This window comes from Orcinus orca, chromosome 1 (genome assembly GCF_937001465.1).
Source record: "Orcinus orca chromosome 1, mOrcOrc1.1, whole genome shotgun sequence".
Taxonomy (NCBI): domain Eukaryota; kingdom Metazoa; phylum Chordata; class Mammalia; order Artiodactyla; family Delphinidae; genus Orcinus; species Orcinus orca.
In genome coordinates, this window is record NC_064559.1 from 65,387,614 (window position 1) to 65,411,467 (window position 23,854).

Below are 23,854 nucleotides of genomic sequence, written 5' to 3' on the forward strand. Positions count from 1 at the left end.
ATTTGCTCACCGAACCTCACCAATCCTATCACTGCTGCGTTTATGCCACTGTACACACGCTTGATTCCCTTTCGGAGACATATAAATCCATAAGTTTTAAGATTATTACTAGGCAGGTATATTCTTAGGCGTTTAATATGGGGTGTTCAGTCCACTTCGTTCAGCAAGGAGTAGCTCTTGTTATTACATATTTGGCTTCTGGAACAGTATCTGTGTTAATTTCAATCACTGGTTTTATGCAGCACCCCAACTCACCTTTCCCCTTAAGCAAGCATAAGTTGGTTTTCTACATTTGAGACCCTGTTTTGTTTTGTAATACAGTTCCTGTGTAGCCAAGTTTACATTCCGTGTAGTAGTGATATCTTATGATGTTTCTTTTTCTGTGTGACTTATTTCACTTAGAATCATCGTACCTGAATCCACTCATTATGCTGCTACGGGCCTGATGACATAGATTTCATTGCTGAGTGATACTGCATTGTACGTAAGTACCACAACTTCTTTATCCATTTTTCGCTTTCTGTGATATTGAACTTGTACCGTAAACGAGGTTCTTGTAAACAGAGCCGTCCCAAAGTTTGGGGTGGCTGTGTCTTTTTGATTTTAATTTCCATAAGCTATAGGACCATAAGTGGAAGTGCCCTAGGCTCTGTTGCTTTGTTTTTTAGATGTTTCAGGAAACACCATACACTTCTCCAGAGTGGCTGTTGGCAATTTACATCCCGCCCATCAGCATAACAAGTCTAAAAGTTCTCCATGGCCTCTCCTGCCTTTCTGGATTTTACACTTTTTTCAGATGGCCCTTTTGACCGGGGGGCAGTGAGACTTCATTGTAGTGCAGATTTCCTTTGCAAGCCTGCTTGGTTGGCCAAAAAGGGCGTATGCGTTTTTTCCTGAATATATTCAGGAAAAAACGCATACGCCCTTTTTGGCCAAGTGCATCATTGTGGACGTTCTGCCTCTTTTCCTATGCTTTACATGCAATTCCAGTCTACCTCCTGAAATCGGTTTCCTGCAATTCTGCCCCGCTTTCTAGTCCCCTTGGCAGCCTTACTTCAATATATTTTTGGACGATAGCTGTCATTTATAACTCTGCAGGTTTGTGAATGACAGTGCCCCTGAGCTCCTTTCTTCAACTCGCTTTCTTGTGAGCTGGCTGCAACACCGCAGGATTGCTTCAGGCCCTAGTGTGGTTCCGGCACGGCATGCTGAGACTTTCGTTAATTCCTCTTCCTGGTGGGAAATGAGAGTTAAATTTGCCCGTCCAGACACCTCCAGCTAGTCTCTCATTGGTTCAACCTATTCCTGTTCATTTTCCGCAGAAATTGCAAACTGGGCCAAACAGGAGGTTAAAGGCACTGACTCTCCAAGTGGGGAGAGTTTTAGTGAAGCGTCTGGAATTTTACACCCGAGTACCAGGGGACGAAAACTGAGACACATTTGAACACGTTTCCCGATCACACAGTGGATCATACTCTGGGTTCCACATGCATGTTTTAGCTGAAGGAAGAATCCCTTAAACCTGGAGAGTTGAAACCCATGGAATGGGTACCATGCTATATGACTTCAAAGGGTCTGCATTTGCTCACCAGACCTCACCAATCTTATCACTGCTGCGTTTACGCCACTGTACACATGCCTGATTCTCTTTTGGAGACATAAAAATCCATACGTTTTAAGATTCTTACTAGTCAGGTATATTCTTAGGCGTTTAATATGGGGTGTTGAGTCCACTTCGGTATGCAAGGAGTATCTCTTGTTATTACATATTTGGCTTATGGAACGGTATCTGTGCTAATTTCAATCTCTAGTTTTATGCAGCACCCTAACTCACCTTTCCCCTTAAGCAAGCATAAGTAGGTTTTCTACATTTGAGACCCTGTTCTGTTTTGTAATTCAGTTCCTGTGTAGCCAAGTTTACATTCTGTGTATTAGTGGTATATTATGATGTTTCTTTTTCTGTGTGACTTATTTCACTTAGAATCATCGTACGTGAATCCACTCATTATGCTGCTATCAGCCTGATGACATAGATTTCATTGCTGAGTGATATTGCATTGTAAGTAAGTACCACAACTTCTTTATCCATTTTTCGCTTTCTGTGATATTGAACTTGTACCGTAAATGAGGTTCTTGTAAACAGAGCCGACCCAAACTTCGGGGTGGCTGTGTCTTTTTGATTTTAATTTCCCTAAGCTATAGGACCATAAGTGGAAGTGCCCTAGGCTCAGTTGCTTTGTTTTGTAGATGTTTCAGGAAACACCATACACTTCTCCAGATTGGCTGTTGACAATTTACATCCTGCACATCAGCATAACAAGGTTCCCAGTTCTCCATGGCCTGTCCTGCCTTTCTGGATTTTACACTTTTTTCAGATGTCCCTTTTGACTGGGGGGCAGTGAGACTTCATTTTAGTGCAGATTTCCTTTGCAAGCTTGCTTGGTTGGCGAAAAAGGGCGTATGCGTGTTTTCCTGAATATATTCAAGAAAAAACGCATACGCCCTTTTTGGCCAAGTGCATCATTTTGGACGTTCTGCCTCTTTTCCTATGCTTTACATGCAATTCCAGTCTACCTCCTGAAATCGGTTTCCTGCAATTCTGCCCCGCTTTCAAGTCCTCTTGGCAGCCTTACTTCAATATATTTTTGGACGATAGCTGTCATTTATAACTCTGCAGGTTTGTGAATGACAGTGCCCCTGAGCTCCTTTCTTCAACTCGCTGTCTTGTGAGCTGGCCGCAACACCGCAAGATTGCTTCAGGCCCTAGTGTGGTTCTGGCACGGCACACTGAGCCTTTGGTAAATTCCTCTTCCTAGTGGGAAATGAGAGTTAAATTTGCCCGTCCAGACACCTCCAGCTAGTCTCTCATTGGTTCTCCCTATTCCTGTTCATTTTCCGCAGAAATTGCAAACTGGGCCAAACAGGAGGTTAAAGGCACTAACTCTCCAAGTGGCAAGAGTGTTAGTAAAGCATCTGGAATGTTGCACCCGAGTACCAGGGGACGAAAACTGAGACACATTTGAACACGTTTCGCGATCACACGGTGGATCATCCTCTGGGTTCCACATGCATGTTTCAGCTGAAGGAAGAATCACTTAAACCTGGAGAGTTGAGACCCATGGAATGGGTACCATGCAATATGACTTCAAAGGGTCTGCATTTGCTCACCGATCCTCACCAATCCTATCACTGCTGCGTTTATGCCGCTGTACACACGCTTGATTCTCTTTCGGAGACATATAAATCCATAGGTTTTAAGATTCTTACTAGTCAGGTATATTCTTAGGCTTTTAATATGTTGTCTTGAGTCCACTTCGTTGAGCAAGGAGTAGCTCTTGTCTATTACATATTTGGCTTATGGAACGGTACCTGTGCTAATTTCAATCTCTGGTTTTATGCAGCACCCCAACTCACCTTTCCCTTTAAGCAAGCATAAGTTGGTTTTCTACATTTGAGACCCTGTTCTGTTTTGTAATTCAGTTCCTGTGTAGCCAAGTTTACATTCCGTGTAGTAGTGATATCTTATGATGTTTCTTTTTCTGTGTGACTTATTTCACTTAGAATCATTGTACCTGAATCCACTCATTATGCTGCTACGGGCCTGCTGACATAGATTTCATTGCTGACTGATATTGCATTGTACGTAAATACAACATCTTCTTTATCCATTTTTCGCTTTCTGTGATATTGAACTTGTACCGTAAACGAGGTTCTTGTAAACAGAGCCTTCCCAAACTTTGGGGTGGCTGTGTCTTTTTGATTTTAATTTCCCTAAGCTATAGGACCATAAGTGGAAGTGCCCTAGGCTCTGTTGCTTTGTTTTTTAGATGTTTCAGGAAACACCATACACTTCTCCAGAGTGGCTGTTGGCAATTTACAGCCCGCCCATCAGCATAACAAGGCTCCCAGTTCTCCATGGCGTGTCCTGCCTTTCTGGATTTTACAGTTTTTTCAGATGGCCCTTTTGACCGGGGGGCAGTGAGACTTCATTGTAGTGCAGATTTCCTTTGCAAGCTTGCTTGGTTGGCCAAAAAGGGCGTATGCGTTTTTTCCTGAATATATTCAGGAAAAAACGCATACGCCCTTTTTGGCGAAGTGCATCATTGTGGACGTTCTGCCTCTTTTCCTATGCTTTACATGCAATTCCAGTCTACCTCCTGAAATCGGTTTCCTGCAATTCTGCCCCGCATTCAAGTCCTCCTGGCAGCCTTACTTCAATATATTTTTGGACTATAGCTGTTAGTTATAACTCTGCAGGTTTGTGAATTACAGTGCCCCTGAGCTCCTTTCTTCACCTCGCTTTCTTGTGAGCAGGCCGCAACACCACAGGATTGCTTCAGGCCCTAGTGTGGTTCCGGCATGGCATGCTGAGCCTTTGGTTAATTCCTCTTCCTGGTGGGAAATGAGAGTTAAATTAGCCAGTCCAGACACCTCCAGCTAGTCTCTCATTGGTTCTCCCTATTCCTGTTCATCTTACGCAGAAATTGCAAACTGGGCCAAACAGGAGGTCAAAGGCATTGACTCTCCAAGTCGGGAGAGTGTTAGTAAAGCGTCTGGAATGTTGCACCCGAGTACCAGGGGACGAAAACTGAGACACATTTGAACACGTTTCCCGATCACACGGTGGATCATACTCTGGGTTCCACATGTATGTTTTAGCTGAAGGAAGAATCCCTTAAACCTGGAGAGTTGAGACCCATGGAATGGGTACCATGCAATATGACTTCAAAGGGTCTGCATTTGCTCACCGAACCTCACCAATCCTATCACTGCTGCGTTTATGCTGCTGTACACACGCTTGATTCTCTTTCGGAGACATATAAATCCATAGGTTTTAAGATTCTTACTAGTGATGTATATTCTTAGGCGTTTAATATGGGGTGTTGAGTCCACTTCGTTGAGCAAAGAGTAGCTCTTGTTATTACATATTTGGCTTATGGAATGGTATCTGTGTTAATTTCAATCACTGGTTTTATGCAGCACCCAAACTCACCTTTCCCCTGAAGCAAGCATAAGTTGGTTTTCTACATTTGAGACCCTGTTCTATTTTGTAATTCAGTTCCTGTGTAGCCAAGTTGACATTCCGTGTAGTAGTGATAACTTATGATGTTTCTTTTTCTGTGTGACTTATTTCACTTAGAATCATCGTACCTGAATCCACTCATTATGCTGCTACGGGCCTGATGACATAGATTTCTTTGCTGAGTGATATTGCACTGTACGTAAGTACCAGAAATTCTTTATCCATTTTTCGCTTTCTGTGATATTGAACTTGTACCGTAAATGAGGTTCTTGTAAACAGAGCCGTCCCAAACTTTGGGGTGGCTGTGTTTTTCTGATTTTCATTTCCCAAAGCTATAGGACCATAAGTGGAAGTGCCCTAGGCTCTGTTGCTTTGTTTTGTAGATGTTTCAGGAAACACCATACACTTCTCCAGAGTGGCTGTTGGCAATTTACAGCCCGCCCATCAGCATAACAAGGCTCCCAGTTCTCCATGGCCTGTCCTGCCTTTCTGGATTTTACACTTTTTTCAGATGGCCCTTTTGACCGGGGGGGAGTGAGACTTCACTCTAGTGCACATTTCCTTTGCAAGCTTGCTTGGTTGGCCAAAAAGGGAGTATGTGTTTTTTCCTGAATATATTCAGGAAAAGACGCATACGCCCTTTTTGGCCAAGTGCATCATTGTGGACGTTCTGCCTCTTTTCCTATGCTTTACATGCAATTCCAGTCTACCTCCTGAAATCGGTTTCCTGCAATTCTGCACCGTTTTCAAGTCCTCTTGGCAGCCTTACTTCAATATATTTTTGGACGATAGCTGTCATTTATAACTCTGCAGGTTTGTGAATTACAGTGCCCCTGAGCTCCTTTCTTCAACTCGCTTTCTTGTGAGCTGGCCGTAACACCGCAGGATTACTTCAGGCCTTGTGTGGTTCCGGCATGGCACGCTGAGCCTTTGGTTAATTCCTCTTCCTGGTGGGAAATGAGAGTTAAATTTGCCCATCCAGACACCTCCAGCTAGTCTCTCATTTGTTCTCCCTATTCCTGTTCATTTCCCGCAGAAATTGCAAACTGGGCCAAACAGGAGGTTAAAGGCACTGACTCTCCAAGTGGGGAGAGTCTTAGTAAAGCGTCTGGAATGTTGCACCCGAGTACCAGGGGACGAAAACTGAGATACATTTGAACACGTTTCCCGATCAAACGGTGGATCATACTCTGGGTTCCACATGCATGTTTTAGCTGAAGGAAGAATCCCTTAAACCTGGAGAGTTGAGACCCATGGAATGGGTACCATGCAATATGATTTCAAAGGGTCTGCATTTGCTCACCGAACCTCACCAATCCTATCACTGCTGCGTTTATGCCGCTGTACACACGCTTGATTCTCTTTCTGAGACATATAAATCCATAGGTTTTAAGATTCTTACTAGTGAGGTATATTCTTAGGCGTTTAATATGGGGTGTTGAGTCCACTTCGTTGAGCAAGGAGTAGCTCTTGTCTATTACATATTTGGCTTATGGAACGGTATCTGTGCTAATTTCAATCTCTGGTTTTATGCAGCACCCCAACTCACCTTTCCCCTTAAGCAAGCATAAGTTGGTTTTCTACATTTGAGACCCTGTTCTGTTTTGTAATTCAGTTCCTGTGTAGCCAAGTTTACATTCCGTGTAGTAGTGATATCTTATGATGTTTCATTTTCTGTGTGACTTATTTCACTTAGAATCATTGTACCTGAATCCACTCATTATGCTGCTAAGCGCCTGCTGACATAGATTTCATTGCTGAGTGATATTGCATTGTACGAAAGTACCACAACATCTTTATCCATTTTTCGCTTTCTGTGATGTTGAACTTGTACTGTAAACGAGGTTCTTGTAAACAGAGCCGTCCCAAAGTTTGGGGTGGCTTTGTCTTTTTGATTTTAATTTCCCTAAGCTATAGGACCATAAGTGGAAGTGCCCTAGGCTCTGTTGCTTTGTTTTGTAGATGTTTCAGGAAACACCATACACTTCTCCAGAGTGGCTGTTGGCAATTTACAGCCCGCCCATCAGCATAACAAGGCTCCCAGTTCTCCATGGCCTGTCCTGCCTTTCTGGATTTTACACTTTTTTCAGATGCCCCTTTTGACCGGGGGCAGTGAGACTTCATTGTAGTGCACATTTCCTTTGCAAACTTGCTTGGTTGGCCAAAAAGGGCATATGCGTTTTTTCCTGAATATATTCAGGAAAAAACGCATATGCCCTTTTTGACCAAGTGCATCATTGTGGACGTTCTGCCTCTTTTCCTATGCTTTACATGCAATTCCAGTCTACCTCCTGAAATCAGTTTCCTGCAATTCTGCCCCGATTTCAAGTCCTCTTGGCAGCCTTACTTCAATATATTTTTGGACGATAGCTGTCATTTATAACTCTGCAGGTTTGTGAATTACAGTGCCCCTGAGCTCCTTTCTTCAACTCGCTTTCTTGTGAGCTGGCCGCAACACCGCAAGATTGCTTCAGGCCCTAGTGTGGTTCCGGCACGGCACGCTGAGCCTTTGGTTAATTCCTCTACCTGGTGGGAAATGAGAGTTAAATTTGCCCGTCCAGACACCTCCAGCTAGTCTCTCATTGGTTCTCCCTATTCCTGTTCATTTTCCGCAGAAATTCCAAACTGGGCCAAACAGGAGGTTAAAGGCCCTGACTCTCCAAGTGGGGAGAGTTTTAGTAAAGCGTCTGGAATGTTGCACCCGAGTACCAGGGGACGAAAACTGAGACACATTTGAACACGTTTCCCGATCACATGGTGGATCATACACTGGGTTCCACATGCATGTTTTAGCTGAAGGAAGAATCCCTTAAACCTGGAGAGTTGAGACCCGTGGAATGGGTACCATGCTATATGACTTCAAAGGGTCTGCATTTGCTCACGGTCCTCACCAGTCCTATCACTGCTGTGTTTATGCCGCTGTACACATGCCTGATTCTCTTTCGGAGACATATAAATCCATAGGTTTTAAGATTCTTACTAGTCAGGTATATTCTTAGGCGTTTAATATGGGGTGTTGAGTCCACTTCGTTGAGCAAGGTGTAGCTCTTGTTATTACATATTTCGCTTATGGAATGGTATCTGTGCTAATTTCAATCCCTGGTTTTATGCAGCACCCCAACTCCCCTTTCCCCTTAAGCAAGCATAAGTTGGTTTTCTACATTTGAGACCCTGTTCTATTTTGTAATTCAGTTCCTGTGTAGCCAAGTTGACATTCCGTGTAGTAGTGATATCTTATGATGTTTCTTTTTCTGTGTGACTTATTTCACTTAGAATCATCGTACCTGAATCCACTCATTATGCTGCTATGGGCCTGATGACATAGATTTCTTTGCTGAGTGATATTGCACTGTACGTAAGTACCACAACTTCTTTATCCATTTTTCGCTTTCTGCGATATTGAACTTGTACCGTAAAAGAGGTTCTTGTAAACACAGCCGTCCCAAACTTTGGGGTGGCTGTGTCTTTTTGATTTTAATTTCCCTAAGCTATAGGACCATAAGTGGAAGTGCCCTAGGCTCTGTTGCTTTGTTTCTTAGATGTTTCAGGAAACACCATACACTTCTCCAGAGTGGCTGTTGGCAATTTACATCCCGCTCATCAGCATAACAAGGCTCCCAGTTCTCCATGGCCTGTCCTGCCTTTCTGGATTTTACACTTTTTTCAGATGGTCCTTTTGACTGGGGGGCAGTGAGACTTCATTGTAGTGCAGATTTCCTTTGCAAGCTTGCTTGGTTGGCCAGAAAGTGCGTATGCGTTTTTTCCTGAATATATTCAGGAAAAAACGCATACGCACTTTATGGCCAAGTGCATCATTGTGGACGTTCTGCCTCTTTTCCTATGCTTTACATGCAATTCCAGTCTACCTCCTGAAATCGGTTTCCTGCAATTCTGCACCGTTTTCAAGTCCTCTTGGCAGCCTTACTTCAATATATTTTTGGACGATAGCTGTCATTTGTAACTCTGCAGGTTTGTGAATTACAGTGCCCCTGAGCTCCTTTCTTCAACTTGCTTTCTTGTGAGCTGGCCGCAACATCGCAGGATTGCTTCAGGCCCACGTGTGGTTCCATCACGGCACGCTTAGCCTTTGGCTAATTCCTCTTCCTGGTGGGAAATGAGAGTTAAATTTGCCCGTCCAGACACCTCCAGCTAGTCTCTCATTGGTTCTCCCTATTCCTGTTCATTTTCCTCAGAAATTGCAAACTGGGCCAAAGAGGAGGTTAAAGGCACTAACTCTCCAAGTGGCAAGAGTGTTAGTAAAGCATCTGGAATGTTGCACCCGATACCAGGGGACGAAAACTGAGACACATTTGAACACATTTCGCGATCACATGGTGGATCATCCTCTGGGTTCCACATGCATGTTTTAGCTGAAGGAAGAATCCCTTAAACCTGGAGAGTTGAGACCCATGGAATGGGTACCATGCAATATGATTTCAAAGGGTCTGCATTTGCTCACCGATCCTCACCAATCCTATCACTGCTGCGTTTATGCCGCTGTACACACACTTGATTCTCTTTCAGAGACATATAAAGCCATAGGTTTTAAGATTCTTACTAGTCAGCTATATTCTTAGGCGTTTAATATGGGGTGTTGAGTCCACTTCGTTGAGCAAGGAGTAGCTCTTGTCTATTACATATTTGCCTTATGGAACGGTATCTGTGCTAATTTCAATCTCTGGGTTTATGCAGCTCCGCAACTCACCTTTCCCCTTAAGCAAGCATAAGTTGGTTTTCTACATTTGAGACCCTGTTCTGTTTTGTAATTCAGTTCCTGTGTAGCCAAGTTTACATTCCGTGTAGTAGTGATATCTTATGATGTTTCTTTTTCTGTGTGACTTATTTCACTTAGAATCATTGTACCTGAATCCACTCATTATGCTGCTACGGGCCTGCTGACATAGATTTCATTGCTCAGTGATATTGCATTGTACGTAAGTACCACAACGTCTTTATCCATTATTCGCTTTCTGTGATATTGAACTTGTACCGTAAACGAGGTTCTTCTAAACAGAGCCGACCCAAACTTTGAGGTGGCTGTGTCTTTTTGATTTTAATTTCCCTAAGCTATAGGACCATAAGTGGAAGTGCCCTAGGCTCTGTTGCTTTGTTTTTTAGATGTTTCAGGAAACACCATACACTTCTCCAGAGTGGCTGTTGGCAATTTACATCCCGCCCATCAGCAAAACAAGTCTAAAAGTTCTCCATGGCCTGTCCTGCCTTTCTGGATTTTACAGTTTTTTCAGATGGCCCTTTTGACCGGGGGGCAGTGAGACTTCATTGTAGTGCAGATTTCCTTTACAAGCTTGCTTGGTTGGCCAAAAAGGGCGTATGCGTTTTCTCCTGAATATATTCAGGAAAAAACGCATACGCCCTTTTTGGCCAAGTGCATCATTGGGGACGTTCTGCCTCTTTTCCTATGCTTTACATGCTATTCCAGTCTACCTCCTGAAATCGGTTTCCTGCAATTCTGCCCCGATTTCAAGTCCTCCTGGCAGCCTTACTTCAATATATTTTTGGACGATAGCTGTCATTTATAACTCTGCAGGTTTTTGAATTACAGTGCCCCTGAGCTCCTTTCTTCAACTCGCTTTCTCGTGAGCTGGCCGCAACACCGCAGGATTGCTTCAGGCCCTAGTGTGGTTGCGGCACGGCACGCTGAGCCTTTGGTTAATTTCTCTTCCTGGTGGTAAATGAGAGTTAAATTTGCCCGTCCAGACACCTCCAGCTAGTCTCTCATTGGTTCTCCCTATTCCTATACATTTTCTGCAGAAAATGCAAACTGGGCCAAACAGGAGGTTAAAGGCACTGACTCTCCAAGTGGGGAGAGTGTTAGTAAAGCGTCTGGAATGTTGCGCCCGAGTACCAGAGGACGAAAACTGATACACATTTGAACACGTTTCCAGATCACACAGTGAATCGTACTCTGGGTTCCACATGCATGTTTTAGCTGAAGGAAGAATCCCTTAAACCTGGAGAGTTGAGACCCATGGAATGGGTACCATGCCATATGACTTCAAAGGGTCTGCATTTGCTCACCGAACCTCACCAATCCTATCACTGCTGCATTTATGGCACTGTACACACGCTTGATTCTCTTTCGGAGACATATAAATCCATAGGTTTTAAGATTCTTACTAGTCAGGTATATTCTTAGGTGTTTAATATGGCGTCTTGAATCCACTTCGTTGAGAAAAGAGTAGCTCTTGTCTATTACATATTTGGCTTATGGAACGGTATCTGTGCTAATTTCAATCTCTGGTTTTATGCAGCACCCCAACTCACCTTTCCCCTTAAGCAAGCATAAGTTGGTTTTCTACATTAGAGACCCTGTTCTGTTTTGTAATTCAATTCCTGTGTAGCCAAGTTTACATTCCATGTAGTAGTGATACCTTATGATGTTTCTTTTTCTCTGTGACTTATTTCACTTAGAATCACTGTACCTGAATCCACTCATTATGCTGCTATGGGCCTGATGACATAGATTTCATTGCTGTGTGATATTGCATTGGACGTAAGTACCACAAATTCTTTATCCATTTTTCGCTTTCTGTGATATTGAACTTGTCCCGTAAATGAGGTTCTTGTCAACAGAGCCGTCCCAAACTTTGGGGTGGCTGTGTCTTTCTGATTTTAATTTCCCTAAGCTATAGGACCATAAGTGGAAGTGCCCTAGGCTCTGTTGCTTTGTTTTTTAGATGTTTCAGGAAACACCATACACTTCTCCAGAGTGGCTGTTGGCAATTTACATCCCGCCCATCAGCATAACAAGTCTCCCAGTTCTCCATGGCCTGTCCTGCGTTTCTGGATTTTACACTTTTTTCAGATGGCCCTTTTGAACGGGGGGCATTGAGACTTCATTGTAGTGCAGATTTCCTTTGCAAGCTTGATTGGTTGGCCAAAAAGGGCGTATGCGTTTTTTCCTGAATATATTCAGGAAAAAACGCATACGCCCTTTTTGGCCAAGTGCATCATTGTGGACGTTCTGCCTCTTTTCCTATGCTTTACATGCAATTCCAGTCTACCTCCTGAAATCGGTTTCCTGCAATTCTGCCCCGCTTTTAAGTCCTCTTGGCAGCCTTACTTCAATATAGTTTTGGACGATAGCTGTCATTTATAACTCTGCAGGTTTGTGAATTACAGTGCCCCTGAGCTCCTTTCTTCAACTCGCTCTCTTGTGAGCTGGCCGCCACACCGCAGGATTGCTTCAGGCCCTAGTGTGGTTCCGGCATGGCACGCTGAGCCTTTGGTTAATTCCTCTACCTGGTGGGAAATGAGAGTAAAATTTGCCCGTACAGAAACCTCCAGCTAGTCTCTCAGTGGTTCTCCCTATTCCTGTTCATTTTCCACAGAAATTGCAAACTGGGCCAAACAGTAGGTTAAAGGCACTGACTCTCCAAGTGGGGAGAGTGTTAGTAAAGCGTCTGGAATGTTGCACCCGAGTACCAGGGGTTGAAAACTGAGACACATTTGAACACATTTCCCGATCACATGGTGGATCATACTCTGAGTTCCACATGCATGATTTAGCTGAAGGAAGAATCCCTTAAACCTGGAGAGTTGAGACCCATGGAATGGGTACCATGCAATATGACTTCAAAGGGTCTGCATTTGCTCACCGAACATCACCAATCCTATCACTTCTGCGTTTATGCCACTGTACACACGCTTGATTCTCTTTCAGAGACATATAAATTCATACGTTTTAAGATTCTTACTAGTCAGGTATATTCTTAGTCGTTTAATATGGCGTCTTGAGTCCACTTCGTTGAGCAAGGAGTAGCTCTTGTCTCTTACATATTTGGCTTATGGAACGGTATCTGTGCTAATTTCAATCTCTGGTTTTATGCAGCACCCCAACTCACCTTTCCCCTTAAGCAAGCATAAGTTGGTTTTCTACATTTGAGACCCTGTTCTGTTTTGTAATTCAGTTCCTGTGTAGCCAAGTTTATATTCCGTGTAGTAGTGATATCTTATGATGTTTCTTTTTCTGTGTGACTTATTTCATGTAGAATCATCGTACCTGAATCCACTCATTATGCTGCTACGGGCCTGATGAAATAGATTTCATTGCTGAGTGATATTGCATTGTATGTAAGTACCACAACTTCTTTATCCATTTTTCGCTTTCTGTGATATTGAACTTGTACCGTAAACGAGGTTCTTGTAAACAGAGCCATCCCAAACTTTGGGGTGGCTGTGTCTTTTTGATTTTAATTTCCCTAAGCTATAGGACCATAAGTGGAACTGCCCTAGGCTCTGTTGCTTTGTTTTTTAGATGTTTCAGGAAACACCATACACTTCTCCAGAGTGGCTGTTGGCAATTTACATCCCGCCCATCAGCATAACAAGGCTCCCAGTTCTCCATGGCCTGTCCTGCCTTTCTGGATTTTACACTTTTTTCAGATGTCCCTTTTGACCAGGGGGCAGTGAGACTTCATTTTAGTGCAGATTTCATTTGCAAGCTTGCTTGGTTGGCGAAAAAGGGCGTATGCGTGTTTTCCTGAATATATTCAGGAAAAAACGCATACGCCCTTTTTGGCCAAGTGCATCATTGTGGACATTCTGCCTCTTTTCCTATGCTTTACATGCAATTCCAGTCTACCTCCTGAAATCGGTTTCCTGCAATTCTGCCCCGCTTTCAAGTCCTCTTGGCAGCCTTGCTTCAATATATTTTTGGACGATAGCTGTCATTTATAACTCTGCAGGTTTGTGGAAAACAGTGTCCCGAGCTCCTTGCTTCAACTCGCTTTCTTGTGAGCTGGCCGCAACACCGCAGGATTGCTTCAGGCCCTAGTGTGGTTCCGGCATGGCACGCTGAGGCTTTGGTTAATTCCTCTACCTGGTGGGAAATGAGAGTTAAATTTGCCCGTCCAGACACCTCCAGCTAGTCTCTCATTGGTTCTCCCTATTCCTGTTCATTTTCCACAGAAATTGCAAACTGGGCCAAACAGGAGGTTAAAGGCACTGACTCTCCAAGTGGGGAGACTGTTAGTAAAGCATCTGGAATTTTACACCTGAGTACCAGGGGACGAAAACTGAGACACATTTGAACACTTTTCCCGATCTCATGGTGGATCATACTCTGGGTTCCACATGCATGTTTTAGCTGAAGGAAGAATCACTTAAACGTGGAGAGTTGAGACCCATGGAATGGGTACCATGCAATATGACTTCAAAGGGTCTGCATTTGCTCACCGAACCTCACCAATCCTATCACTGCTGCATTTATGCCGCTGTACACACGCTTGATTCTCTTTCGGAGACATATAAATCCATAGGTTTTAAGGTTCTTACTAGTCAGGTATATTCTTAGGCGTTTAATATGGCGTCTTGAGTCCACTTCGTTGAGCAAGGAGTAGCTCTTGTCTATTACATATTTGGCTTATGGAACGGTATCTGTGCTAATTTCAATCTCTGGTTTTATGCAGCACCCCAACTCACCTTTCCCCTTAAGAAAGCATAAGTTGGTTTTCTACATTTGAGACCCTGTTCTGTTTTGTAATTCAGTTCCTGTGTAGCCAAGTTTACATTACATGTAGTAGTGATATCTTATGATGTTTCTTTTTCTCTGTGACTTATTTCACTTAGAATCATTGTACCTGAATCCACTCATTATGCTGCTTCGGGCCTGATGACATAGATTTCATTGCTGAGTGATATTGCTTTGGACGTAAGTACCAGAACTTGTTTATCCATTTTTCGCTTTCTGTGATATTGAACTTGTACCGTAAACGAGGTTCTTGTCAACAGAGCCGTCCCAAAATTTGGGGTGGCTGTGTCTTTCTGATTTTAATTTCCCTAAGCTATAGGACCATAAGTGGAAGTGCCCTAGGCTCTGTTGCTTTGTTTTTTAGATGTTTCAGGAAACACCATACACTTCTCCAGAGTGGCTGTTGGCAATTTACAGTCGGCCCATCAGCATAACAAGGCTCCCAGTTCTCCATGGCCTGTCCTGCCTTTCTGGATTTTACACTTTTCTCAGATGGCCCTTTTAACCAGGAGGCAGTGAGACTTCTTTGTAGTGCAGATTTCCTTTGCAAGCTTGCTTGGTTGGCCAAAGAGGGCGTATGCATGTTTTCCTGAATATATTCAGGAAAAAATGCATACGCCCTTTTTGGCCAAGTGCATCATTTGGACGTTCTGCCTCTTTTCCTATGCTTTACATGCAATTCCAGTCTACCTCCTGAAATCGGTTTCCTGCAATTCTGCCCCGCTTTCAAGTCCTCTTGGCAGCCTTACTTCAATATATTTTTGGACGATAGCTGTCATTTATAAGTCTGCAGTTTCGTGAATGACAGTGCCCCTGAGCTCCTTTCTTCAACTCGCTTTCTTGTGAGCTGGCCGCAACACCACAGGATTGCTTCAGGCCCTAGTGTGGTTCCGGCACGACATGCTGAGCCTTTGGTTAATTGCTCTTCCTGGTGGGAAATGAGAGTTAAATTTGTCCGTCCAGACACCTCCAGCTAGTCTCTCATTGGTTCTCCCTATTCCTGTTCATCTTACGCAGAAATTGCAAAATGGGCCAAACAGGAGGTTAAAGGCACTGACTCTCCAAGTGGGGAGAGTGTAAGTAAAGCATCTGGAATGTTGCACCTGAGTACAGAGGACGTAAACTGAGACACATTTGAACACATTTCCCGATCACACGGTGGATCATACTCTGGGTTCCACATGCATGTTTTAGCTGATAGAAGAATCCCTTAAACATGGAGAGTTGAGACCCATGGAATTGGTACCATGCAATATGACTTCAAAGGGTCTGCATTTGCTCACCGATCCTCACCAATGCTATCACTGCTGCGCTTATGCCACTGTACAAACGCTTGATTCTCTTTCGGAGACATATAAATCCATAGGTTTTAAGATTCTTACTAGTCAGATATATTCTTAGGTGTTTAATATGGGGTGTTGTGTCCTCTTCGTTGAGCAAGGAGTAGTTCTTGTCTATTACATATTTGGCTTATGGAACGGTATCTGTGCTAATTTCAATCTCTGGTTTTATGCAGCACCCCAACTCACCTTTCCCCTTAAGCAAGCATAAGTTGGTTTTCTACATTTGAGACCCTGTTCTGTTTTGTAATTCAGTTCCTTTGTAGCCAAGTTTACATTCCGTGTATTAGTGATATCTTATGATGTTTCTTTATCTCTGTGATTAATTTCACTTAGAATCATCGTACCTGAATCCACTCATTATGCTGCTATGGGCCTGATGACATAGATTTCATTGCTGAGTGATATTGCATTGTATGTAAGTACCACAACTTCTTTATCCATTTTTCGCTTTCTGTGATATTGAACTTGTACCGTAAACGAGGTTCTTGTAAACAGAGCCGTCCCAAACTTTGGGGTGGCTGAGTCTTTTTGATTTTAATTTCCCTAAGCTATAGGACCATAAGTGGAAGTGCCCTAGGCTCTGTTGCTTTGTTTTTTAGATGTTTCAGGAAACACCATACACTTCTCCAGAGTGGCTGTTGGCAATTTACAGCCCGCCCATCAGCATAACAAGGCTCCCTGTTCTCCATGGCCTGTCCTGCCTTTCTGGATTTTACACTTTTTTCAGATGTCCCTTTTGACCAGGGGGCAGTGAGACTTCATTGTAGTGCACATTTCCTTTGCAAGCTTGCTTGATTGGCCAAAAAGGGCGTATGCGTTTTTTCCTGAATATATTCAGGAAAAAACACATACGCCCTTTTTGACCATGTGCATCATTGTGGATGTTCTGCCTCTTTTCCTATGCTTTACATGCAATTCCAGTCTACCTCCTGAAATCGGTTTCCTGCAATTCTGCCCCGCTTTCAAGTCCTCTTGGCAGCCTTACTTCAATATATTTTTGGACGATAGCTGTCATTTATAACTCTGCAGGTTTGTGAATTACAGTGCCCCTGAGCTCCTTTCTTCAACTCGCTTTCTTGTGAGCTGGCCGCAACACCGCAAGATTGCTTCAGGCCCTAGTGTGGTTCCGGCATGGCACGCTGAGCCTTTGGTTAATTCCTCTTCCTGGTTGGAAATGAGAGTTAAATTTGCCCGTCCAGACACCTCCAGCTAGTCTCTCATTGGTTCTACCTATTCCTGTTCATCTTACGCAGAAATTGCAAACTGGGCCAAACAGGAGTTAAAGGCCCTGACTCTCCAAGTGGGGAGAGTTTTAGTAAAGAGTCTGGAATGTTGCACCCGAGTACCAGGGGACGAAAACTGAGACACATTTGAACACGTTTCCCGATTACACAGTGGATCATACTCTGGGTTCCACATGCATGTTTTAGCTGAAGGAAGAATCCCTTAAACATGGAGAGTTGAGACCCATGGAATGGGTACCATGCAATATGACTTCAAAGGGTCTGCATTTGCTCACCGAACCTCACCAATCCTATCACTGCTGCGTTTATGCCACTGTACACACGCTTGATTCCCTTTTGGAGACATATAAATCCATAGGTTTTAAGATTCTTACTAGTCAGGTATATTCTTATGAGTTTAATATGGGGTGTTGAGTCCACTTCGTTGAGCAAGGAGTAGCTCTTGTTATTACATATTTGGTTTCTGGAACGGTATCTGTGTTAATTTCAATCACTGGTTTTATGCAGCACCCCAACTCACCTTTCCCCTTAAGCAAGCATAAGTTGGTTTTCTACATTTGAGACCCTGTTCTGTTTTGTAATTCAGTTCCTGTGTATCCAAGTTTTCATTCGTTGTATTAGTCATATCTTATGATGTTTCTTTTTCTGTGTGACTTATTTCACTTAGAATCATCGTACCTGAATCCACTCATTATGCTGCTATGGGCCTGAAGACTTAGATTTCATTGCTGAGTGATATTGCATTGTACGTAAGTACCACAAATTCTTTATCCATTTTTCGCTTTCTGTGATATTGAACTGGTACCGTAAATGAGGTTCTTGTAAACAGAGCCGTCCCAAAGTATGGGGTGGCTGTGTCTTTTTGATTTTAATTTCCCTAAGCTATAGGACCATAAGTGGAAGTGCCCTAGGCTCTGTTGCTTTGTTTTTTAGATGTTTCAGGAAACACCATACACTTCTCCAGAGTGGCTGTTGGCAATAAACATGCCGCCCATCAGCAGAACAAGGCTCCCAGTTCTCCATGGCCTGTCCTGCCTTTCTGGATTTTACACTTTTTTCAGATGGCCCTTTTGACCGGGGGGCAGTGAGACTTCATTGTAGTGCAGATTTCCATTGCAAGCTTGCTTGGTTGGCCAAAAAGGGCATATGCGTTTTTTCCTGAATATATTCAAGAAAAAACGCATATGCCCTTTTTGGCCGAGTGCATCATTGGGGACGTTCTGCCTCTTTTCCTATGCTTTACATGCAATTCCAGTCTACCTCTTGAAATCGGTTTCCTGCAATTCTGCCCCACTTTCAAGTCCTCTTGGCAGCCTTACTTCAATATATTTTTGGACGATAGCTGTCATTTATAACTCTGCAGGTTTGTGAATGACAGTGCCCCTGAGCTCCTTTCTTCAACTCGCTTTCTTGTGAGCTGGCCGCAACACCGCAGGATTGTTTCAGGCCCTAGTGTGGTTCTGGCATGGCACTATGAGGCTTTGGTTAATTCCTCTATCTGGTGGGAAATGGAAGTTAAATTTGTCCGTCCAGACACCTCCAGCTAGTCTCTCATTGGTTCTCCCTATTCCTGTTTATTTTCCGCAGAAATTGCAAACTGGGCCAAACAGGAGGTTAAAGGCACTCACTCTCCAAGTGGGGAGAGTGTTAGTAAAGCGTCTGGAATGTTGCACCCGAGTACAAGGGGACGTAAACTGAGACACATTTGAACACGTTTCCCGATCACACGTTGGATCATACTCTGGGTTCCACATGCATGTTTTAGCTGAAGGAAGAATCCCTTAAACCTGGAGAGTTGAGACCCATGGAATGGGTACCATGCAATATGACTTCAAAGGGTCTGCATTTGCTCACCGAACCTCAACAATCCTATCACTGCTGCGTTTATGCCGCTGTACACACGCTTGATTCTCTTTCGGAGACATATGAATCCATAGGTTTTAAGATTCTTACTAGTCAGGTATATTCTTAGGCGTTTAATATGCGTTTTTGAGTCCACTTCGTTGAGCAAGGAGTAGCTCTTGTCCATTACATATTTGGCTTATGGAACGGTATCTGTGCTAATTTCAATCTCTGGTTTTATGCAGCACCCCAACTCACCTTTCCCCTTAAGCAAGCATAAGTTGGTTTTCTACATTTGAGACCCTGTTCTGTTTTGTAATTCAGTTCCTGTGTAGCCAAGTTTACATTCCGTGTAGTAGTGATATCTTATGATGTTTCTTTTTCTGTGTGACTTATTTCACTTAGAATCATCGTACCTGAATCCACTCATTATGCTGCTACGGGCCTGATGACATAGATTTCATTGCTGAGTGATATTGCATGGTACGTAAGTACCACAACTTCTTTATCCATTTTTCGCTTTCTGTGATATTGAACTTGTACCGTAAAAGAGGTTCTTGTAAACAGAGCCGTCCCAAAATTTGGGGTGGCTGTGTCTTTTTCAATTTAATTTCCCTAAGCTATAGGACCATAAGTGGAAGTGCCCTAGGCTCTGTTGCTTTGTTTTTTAGATGTTTCAGGAAACACCATACACTTCTCCAGAGTGGCTGTTGGCAATTTACAGCCCGCCCATCAGCATAACAAGGCTCCCAGTTCTCCATGGCCTGTACTGCCTTTCTGGATTTTACACTTTTTTCAGATGGCCCTTTTGACCGGGGGGCAGTGAGACTTCATTGTAGTGCAGATTTCCTTTGCAAGCTTGCTTGGTTGGCCAAAAAGGGCGTATGCGTTTTTTCCTGAATATATTCAGGAAAAAACGCATAAGCCCTTTTTGGCCAAGTGCATCATTGTGGACGTTCTGCCTCTTTTCCTATGCTTTACATGCAATTCCAGTCTACCTCCTGAAATCGGTTTCCTGCAATTCTGCCCCGCTTTCAAGTCCTCTTGGCAGCCTTACTTCAATATAGTTTTGGACGATAGCTGTCATTTATAACTCTGCAGGTTTGTGAATGACAGTGCCCCTGAGCTCTTTTCTTCAACTCGCTTTCTTGTGAGCTGGCCGCAACACCGCATGATTGCTTCAGGCCCTAGTGTGGTTCCGGCATGGCACGCTGAGCCTTTGGTTAATTCCTCTTCCTGGTGGGAAATGAGAGTTAAATTTGCCCGTCCAGACACCTCCAGCTAGTCTCTCATTGGTTCTCCCTATTCCTGTCCATTTTCCGCAGAAATTGCAAACTGGGCCAAACAGGAGGTTAAAGGCACTGACTCTCCAAGTGGGGAGAGTGTTAGTAAAGCGTCTGGAATGTTGCACCCGAGTACCAGGGGATGAAAACTGAGACACCTTTGAACACGTTTCCCGATCACATGGTGGATCATACTCTGGGTTCCACATGCATGTTTTAGCTGAAGGAAGAATCACTTAAACCTGGAGAGTTGAGACCCATGGAATGGGTACCATGCAATATGACTTCAAAGGGTCTGCATTTGCTCACCGAACCTCACCAATCCTATCACTGCTGTGTTTATGCCACTGTACACATGCTTGATTCTCTTTCGGAGACATATAAATCCATAGGTTTTAAGATTCTTACTAGTCAGGTATATTCTTAGGCGTTTAATATGGGGTGTTGAGTCCACTTCGTTGAGCAAGGAGTAGCTCTTGTCTATTACATATTTGGCTTATGGAACGGTATCTGTGCTAATTTCAATCTTTGGTTTTATGCAGCACCCCAACTCACCTTTCCCCTTAAGCAAGCATAAGTTGGTTTTCTACATTTGAGACACTGTTCTGTTTTGTAATTCAGTTCCTGTGTAGCCAAGTTTACATTCCGTGTATTAGTGATATCTTATGATGTTTCTTTTTCTGTGTGACTTATTTCACTTAGAATCATCGTACCTGAATCCACTCATTATGCTGCTATGGGCCTGATGACATAGATTTCATTTCTGAGTGATATTGCATTGTACGTAAGTACCACAACTTCTTTATCTATTTTTCGCTTTCTGTGATATTGAACTTGTACCGTAAACGAGGTTCTTGTAAACAGAGCCGTCCCATACTTTGGGGTGGCTGTGTCTTGTTGATTTTAATTTCCCTAAGCTATAGGACCATAAGTGGAAGTGCCCTAGGCTCTGTTGCTTTGTTTTGAAGATGTTTCAGGAAACACCATACACTGCTCCAGAGTGGCTTTTGGCAATTTACATCCCGCCCATCAGCATAACAAGGCTTCCAGTTCTCCATGGCCTATCCTGCCTTTCTGGATTTTATACTTTTTTAAGATGGCCCTTTTGACCGGGAGGCAGTGAGACTTCATTGTAGTGCAGATTTCCTTTGCAAGCTTGATTGGTAGGCCAAAAAGGGCGTATGCGTTTTTTCCTGAATATATTCAGGAAAAAACGCATACGCACTTTTTGGCCAAGTGCATCATTGTGGACGTTCGGCCTCTTTTCCTATGCTTTACATGCAATTCCAGTCTACCTCCTGAAATCGGTTTCCTGCAATTCTGCCCCGCTTTCAAGTCCTCTTGGCAGCCTTACTTCAATATATTTTTGGACGATAGCTGTCATTTATAACTCTGCAGGTTTGTGAATTCCAGTGACCCTGAGCTCCTTTCTTCAACTCGCTTTCTTGTGAGCTGGCCACAACACCGCAGGATTGCTTCAGGTCCTAGTGTGGTTCCGGCACAGCATGCTGAGCCTTTGGTTAATTCCTCTTCCTGGTGGGAAATGAGAGTTAAATTTCCCCGTCCAGAAACCTCCAGCTAGTGTGTCATTGGTTCTCCCTATTTGTGTTCTTCTTACGCAGAAATTGCAAAATGGGGCAAACAGGAGGTTAAAGGCACTGACTCTCCAAGTGGGGAGAGTGTAAGTAAAGCATCTGGAATGTTGCACCTCAGTACAGAGGACGTAAACTGAGACACATTTGAACACATTTCCCGATCACACGGTGGATCATACTCTGGGTTCCACATGCATGTTTTAGCTGATCGAAGAATCCCTTAAACCTGGAGAGTTGAGACCCATGGAATGGGTACCATGCAATACGACTTCAAAGGGTCTGCATTTGTTCACCGATCCTCACCAATGCTATCACTGCTGCGCTTATGCCACTGTACAAACGCTTGATTCTCTTTCGGAGACATATAAATCCATAGGTTTTAAGATTCATACTAGTCAGATATATTCTTAGGTGTTTAATATGGGGTGTTGGGTCCTCTTCGTTGAGCAAGCAGTAGTTCTTGTCTATTACATATTTGGCTTATGGAACGGTATCTGTGTTAATTTCAATCTCTGGTTTTATGCAGCACCCCAACTCACCTTTCCCCTTAAGCAAGCATAAGTTGGTTTTCTACATTTGAGACCCTGTTCTGTTTTGTAATTCAGTTCTTTTGTAGCCAAGTTTACATTCCGTGTATTAGTGATATCTTATGATGTTTCTTTATCTCTGTGATTAATTTCACTTAGAATCATCGTACCTGAATCCACTCATTATGCTGCTATGGGCCTGATGACATAGATTTAATTGCTGAGTGATATTGCATTGTACATAAGTACCACAACTTCTTTATCCATTTTTCGCTTTCTGTGATATTGAACTTGTACCGTAAACGAGGTTCTTGTAAACAGAGCCGTCCCAAACTTTGGGGTGGCTGTGTCTTTTTGATTTTAATTTCCCTAAGCTATAGGACCATAAGTGGAAGTGCCCTAGGCTCTGTTGCTTTGTTTTTTAGATGTTTCAGGAAACACCATACACTTCTCCAGAGTGGCTGTTGGCAATTTACAGCCCGCCCATCAGCATAACAAGGCTCCCTGTTCTCCATGGCCTGTCCTGCCTTTCTGGATTGTACACTTTTTTCAGATGGCCCTTTTGACCGGGGGGCAGTGAGACTTCATTGTAGTGCAGATTTCCATTGCAAGCTTGCTTGGTTGGCCAAAAAGGGCATATGCGTTTTTTCCTGAATATACTCAAGAAAAAACGCATATGCCCTTTTTGGCCAAGTGCATCATTGGGGACGTTCTGCCTCTTTTCCTATGCTTTACATGCAATTCCAGTCTACCTCCTGAAATCGGTTTCCTGCAATTCTGCCCCGCTTTCAAGTCCTCTTGGTAGCCTTACTTCAATATATTTTTGGACGATAGCTGTCATTTATAACTCTGCAGGTTTGTGAATGACAGTGCCCCTGAGCTCTTTTCTTCAACTCACTTTCTTGTGAGCTGGCCGCAACACCGCAGGATTGCTTCAGGCCCTAGTGTGGTTCCGGCATGGCACGCTGAGCCTTTGGTTAATTCGTCTACCTGGTGGGAAATGAGAGTTAAATTTGCCCGTCCAGACACCTCCAGCTAGTCTCTCATTGGTTCTCCCTATTCCTGTCCATTTTCCGCAGAAATTGCAAACTGGGCCAAACAGGAGGTTAAAGGCACTGACTCTCCAAGTGGGGAGAGTGTTAGTAAAGCGTGTGGAATGTTGCACCCGAGTACAAGGGGATGAAAAATGAGACACATTTGAACACGTTTCCCGATCACACGGTGGATCATACTCTGGGTTCCACATGCATGTTTTAGCTGAAGGAAGAATCCCTTAAACCTGGAGAGTTGAGACCCATGGAATGGGTACCATGCAATATGACTTCAAAGGGTCTGCATTTGCTCACCGAACCTCACCAATCCTATCACTGCTGCGTTTATGCCACTGTACACACGCTTGATTCTCTTTTGGAGACATATAAATCCATAGGTTTTAAGATTCTTACTAGTCAGGTATATTCTTTGGTGTTTAATATGTGGTGTTGAGTCCACTTCGTTGAGCAAG

At 43.5% G+C, this 23,854-nt stretch overlaps 1 long non-coding RNA gene across 1 annotated transcript in view; it reads left to right on the forward strand.

Annotated features, from left to right (window-relative positions):
* The first annotated feature begins 397 nt into the window (after positions 1 to 397).
* LOC125965155 (uncharacterized) overlaps positions 398 to 23,854 on the forward strand; it is a 961,575-nt gene continuing 938,118 nt past the window's right edge. Inside the window, exon 1 of the long non-coding RNA XR_007478729.1 lies at positions 398 to 488. This is a non-coding gene — a long non-coding RNA (uncharacterized LOC125965155). The remainder of the gene's footprint in view (positions 489 to 23,854) is intronic.